At 29.3% G+C, this 5,639-nt stretch overlaps 2 pseudogenes; one reads left to right on the top strand and one right to left on the bottom strand.

Moving 5' to 3' along the window:
* The first annotated feature begins 2,993 nt into the window (after nt 1–2,993).
* Nucleotides 2,994–3,607, top strand: LOC139225434 (cytochrome c oxidase subunit 1-like; annotated as a pseudogene).
* A 417-nt stretch (nt 3,608–4,024) lies between these two features.
* LOC139225435 (cytochrome c oxidase subunit 1-like) lies at nt 4,025–4,780 on the bottom strand (annotated as a pseudogene).
* Nucleotides 4,781–5,639: the final 859 nt, after the last annotated feature.

Consider the following 5,639-nt stretch of genomic DNA (forward strand, 5'->3'; position numbering starts at 1 on the left):
ATGTTTCTTTGGAATCATAATTTATCCTTATTGGTGAACAAAAGTTATTATTCAGAATTTTTCTTATCTATATAATCCAGAGTTAGGACTTCTTTACTGTATTTTAACCTCCTCTTTTATTTTTTCTTTAAAGATTTTTTTAGTATAGTTTGTTTTCAATATCCTGTTTTTTCTTATCAATATGGATATTTGTTTTCCACTGCTCGTACATGAGGAACACCTCATTAAATCGTGTTTGATATACTTTTTTATTTTTTTCTGCTATTGTTTTTTATTCTTCTAGCTCCATTTTTTTATTGTGTATATCATGATCTTTAATGGGGGTATCTTCTGTTGCAATCATTGGAAAAAGACCAACTTACTATACTTGAAAATCTACTTTTTTTGTTGTTTGAGTTAGTTTAAATTCAACATTTCTTGGGTTTATTCCAATATTTTTTTATGGTTTGGATATAGATCAAGAATGAAATATAATGGAATCTCTTCCAAAGGATATTGTTTCAATATCTTATTCTTTTATTGGCTTGTTAGGACTTTCTTTAAAAGGTTTACTATTCCCTTTTTCTTTCTGAATTCTAAGTGCTATGAAAGGTATTTCTGTGATGTCTTCTTTGGTACATTCTTTAACAGTAGTCTTTGGAGGAGTTTTTTTGTTTGTATACCTTTTATTTGAAGGTTGAATATCGTTTTATACAATAAGCTTATTATCTTTATTTTTTTTAATTTCTTCATTATTTCATGTACCTTTTTTAGTAAGAGAAAGTAACGTGAAAAGAATTTTAGCTTGAAGTACGTCTTTTTCCATGAATGTGTGTCATATTTCTTTAGCCTGGGAACCCAGATTTTCTTTATTTTATGGAATTTTTCATGGATTTTCTAAATCTATTTTATTTTCTTCTGTTCAAGGAAAAATGGATATTTTATGAAGATTTATATCTGGTTTACTAGGTAGCTTTCCTATGACTTTATTATGGAAGATAAAGTTTTGTTTTTCTCATGGAATTTATTCTACTTCATTCTTTTATTCTTGAACTTTACTTGTTTATAGCTACTTATACATAAAATTAGGGTATAAGAATAAAACATCCTCATATAAAGTTATACATGTAAACAGAATGGGTAAAGACTGATTCTCTCTTACCGTTCTATTTGCTGTGTGTTTTTTATAACACACAGTGGATAGAACGATAAGAGAGAATCAGTCTTTACCCATTCTGTTTACATGTATAACTTTATATGAGGATGTTTTATTCTTATACCCTAATTTTATGTATAAGTAGCTATAAACTGGTTGTGTTTCTTGATATCTTTAGTTTTTTGGAATCTCTTATTAACTTCCTTTCATCTAGTTATTTTTATTGTTATTTTTTCATCTTTTACTGTTTTTTTTATGTGTATTATGATGAATCATATTGTAGCAATAAAAATTTCTGATTCTCTATTTAATTTCCTAGATAGTTTTATAGTCTTACCTATCACTTCTATTGTAGTTTCTTATGTAATACCTGGATTTGAACCATTTGTTCATTTCTTTTGTATGGAGCCTACTATAAATGTAGTGGGTGTGAGGGGTCAACAATGGTTCTGACAATACACTGTAAACGATAATTCTTGAGAAGAATTATCATTAAATAGAAGTTTGACAGATGGGTTGTTCCTATTACAATCTTCTTCCTTATGTTTATTCCCTTTAAAATACCCTATAATGGTAGTTGGGGACTCAATAGATGTGATACATTCTTGGAGTGTTCCAGAAGTAGGAATTAAAATAGATGTTATTCCTGGACATATAACTATGGAGAGCTTTTTACCTCTAGTATCAGGATTGTTTTCTGGTTATTGCTACGAGGTATGTGGAGTATACCATTCTCTTATGTCTATCAACCTAATGATATTTTAATTGTTATCTATAAAAATATCTCGTATGAAAAAAATTACTCTATTTTTAATTATGTTATATTCTTTAAACTATACAAATACTGTAATTGAAGAATATTTAGGGTGAAATATAACTTTCTCCTTTATAATAACTTATTTAGTTAATTCTAAATATTTTCCATATTATAGCCTAACTATTATCATATTACCTATTATAAGTATTGTTCGTTTTAGAATACCCTTAATAGAAATATTTTTTAACAAAAACAAGAATATTCTTAATAAAGTAAAGTCAAATTTCTATATGTTAGTTCAGATCTTAGCCTTGTTATACGTATTTTATATGAGAACAAGAATAACATATAAAGTTTAATTTATTAAATTGTTTTCTATGCTTATTTTGTTGATCACCTTAATCATTTCTATGATATTGGTATATAGGGTTTATAATAATGTAAAAACAATATTTATACTCCTAAAATTAATTTCTATATTCGTATTCGGACTACTTATAATTTTTTCAGAAACATTTGATTTTTGTTTCTTTGTTTCTTTTATAATTATAAGTTTATGGGTATGAACTTTATCTTTATAATTGTTTTCCACTTCTTTTAGTAATTTTTTATCTGCTAAAATAGTAGCACTTTCTTATTGAAGAATTGCTATAGTATCTGCTGTATTAGCTACTTCATGTTCAGGATTTATAAGAATAGAAGTTAGTTTTTCTCATATACAATTTACTGAAATGTTATACTTTTCAATTATAACTTTTCATGGTTTAGTATTTGTTTTCTTTGTAATTACTCCTATAGGCTCAGGTTATTTAGACTGATGATACCCTGGTTTGTGTGGAGATTGAGATTTCATATGACCTAGGGTAAATGCTGGCTCATTATTAGGAACTGAGTTAGCAGGATTACTACTAACTATTCTATGATTTCCAGGTGGATGGGGTCCTGGATGGACCATGTATCCTCCATTATCTAGTAATCAGCGTGGTTATACTATTGATCTAATAATAGCAGGGCTACACTTGTTAGGTGTAGTAAGTGGTTTTAGCAGTAGTAATACTATAATTACCTTTCGTAACCTAACTCTTTCGTTTTCAACGAAAGAATTAAGTTTATTCATATGATCTCAGTTTATGTCCGCTATGTTGCTATTAGGGTCAGTTCCTACTTTAGCTTTAGCTTTATTAGGAGTTTTACTAGATAGAACAACAGGGGGATCATGATTTGACCCTATAGGAGGAAGTGATCCTGTCCTTTATCAAATATTATTTTGATTTTTTGGACATCCTGAGGTTTATGTTATAGCCCTACCATCCTATGGAGTTATATCTGCCTCTCTTGAGGCAAACTCCTCATTATATGGAAGAGAAGGTATGGTAGCTTCCGTCTCATGTATAGGAGTATTGGGATATTTGGTATATACTCACCATATGTTCACAGTAGACTTGGAGATGGAAATTAAATTATTATTTTCATCTGGAACTATGGCTATTGCCATACCTACTGGTATGAAGGTATACAGTTGAATAATGTCAATAAGATTTGGAGAAAAAATATCCTCTAAAGTATTTTTACCTGTTCTCTGCTTTATATTTATATTTGTAGGAGGAGGTTTAACTGGTGTTATGTTAAGTTCAGCTACAGCTGACATAATGTTTCATGACACTTATTTTGTTGTAGCACATTTTCATCAAATAATGGCTATAGCAGCTTTTTAGCTTTCTCTTGTGGTATAGTTAATTTAGGTTGTAAGTTACATGGAGGAGCTGTAATTGGATTTACACTGGGAACTATATTCTTGTTTTTACCACTTTATTATCTAGGATTATCAGGAGTTCCTAGAAGAGTTCCTACTATGATGTATGAAGGACAACTAGTAATGTATACAGGATTCTTTGGTTATACTACAGCACTACTGAGTATTTTTATACTCTTAATAAACTTGTAAGAATTTACAAGAAAATGAAATACAAGAAAATGAAGAAATTTTATTAATCTTTTTATAAAATTTCTTCATTTTCTTGTATTTCATTTTCTTGTAAATTCTTACAAGTTTATTAAGAGTATAAAAATACTCAATAGTGCTGTAGTATAACCAAAGAATCCTGTATACATTACTAGTTGTCCTTCATACATCATAGTAGGAACTCTTCTAGGAACTCCTGATAATCCTAGATAATAAAGTGGTAAAAACAAGAATATAGTTCCCAGTGTAAATCCAATTACAGCTCCTCCATGTAACTTACAACCTAAATTAACTATACCACAAGAGAAAGCTAAAAAAGCTGCTATAGCCATTATTTGATGAAAATGTGCTACAACAAAATAAGTGTCATGAAACATTATGTCAGCTGTAGCTGAACTTAACATAACACCAGTTAAACCTCCTCCTACAAATATAAATATAAAGCAGAGAACAGGTAAAAATACTTTAGAGGATATTTTTTCTCCAAATCTTATTGACATTATTCAACTGTATACCTTCACACCAGTAGGTATGGCAATAGCCATAGTTCCAGATGAAAATAATAATTTAATTTCCATCTCCAAGTCTACTGTGAACATATGGTGAGCATATACCAAATATCCCAATACTCCTATACATGAGACGGAAGCTACCATACCTTCTCTTCCATATAATGAGGAGTTTGCCTCAAGAGAGGCAGATATAACTCCATAGGATGGTAGGGCTATAACATAAACCTCAGGATGTCCAAAAAATCAAAATAATATTTGATAAAGGACAGGGTCACCTCCTCCTATAGGGTCAAATCATGATCCCCCTGTTGTTCTATCTAGTAAAACTCCTAATAAAGCTAAAGCTAAAGTAGGAACTGACCCTAATAGCAACATAGCGGACATAAACTGAGATCATATGAATAAACTTAATTCTTTCGTTGAAAACGAAAGAGTTAGGTTACGAAAGGTAATTATAGTATTACTACTGCTAAAACCACTTACTACACCTAACAAGTGTAGCCCTGCTATTATTAGATCAATAGTATAACCACTCTGATTACTAGATAATGGAGGATACATGGTCCATCCAGGACCCCATCCACCTGGAAATCATAGAATAGTTAGTAGTAATCCTGCTAACTCAGTTCCTAATAATGAGCCAGCATTTACCCTAGGTCATATGAAATCTCAATCTCCACACAAACCAGGGTATCATCAGTTTAAATAACCTGAGCCTATAGGAGTAATTACAAAGAAAACAAATACTAAACCATGAAAAGTTATAATTGAAAAGTATAACATTTCAGTAAATTGTATATGAGAAAAACTAACTTCTATTCTTATAAATCCTGAACATGAAGTAGCTAATACAGCAGATACTATAGCAATTCTTCAATAAGAAAGTGCTACTATTTTAGCAGATAAAAAATTACTAAAAGAAGTGGAAAACAATTATAAAGATAAAGTTCATACCCATAAACTTATAATTATAAAAGAAACAAAGAAACAAAAATCAAATGTTTCTGAAAAAATTATAAGTAGTCCGAATACGAATATAGAAATTAATTTTAGGAGTATAAATATTGTTTTTACATTATTATAAACCCTATATACCAATATCATAGAAATGATTAAGGTGATCAACAAAATAAGCATAGAAAACAATTTAATAAATTAAACTTTATATGTTATTCTTGTTCTCATATAAAATACGTATAACAAGGCTAAGATCTGAACTAACATATAGAAATTTGACTTTACTTTATTAAGAATATTCTTGTTTTTGTTAAA

This window comes from Pempheris klunzingeri, unplaced genomic scaffold (genome assembly GCF_042242105.1).
Source record: "Pempheris klunzingeri isolate RE-2024b unplaced genomic scaffold, fPemKlu1.hap1 Scaffold_217, whole genome shotgun sequence".
Lineage (NCBI taxonomy): Eukaryota > Metazoa > Chordata > Actinopteri > Acropomatiformes > Pempheridae > Pempheris > Pempheris klunzingeri.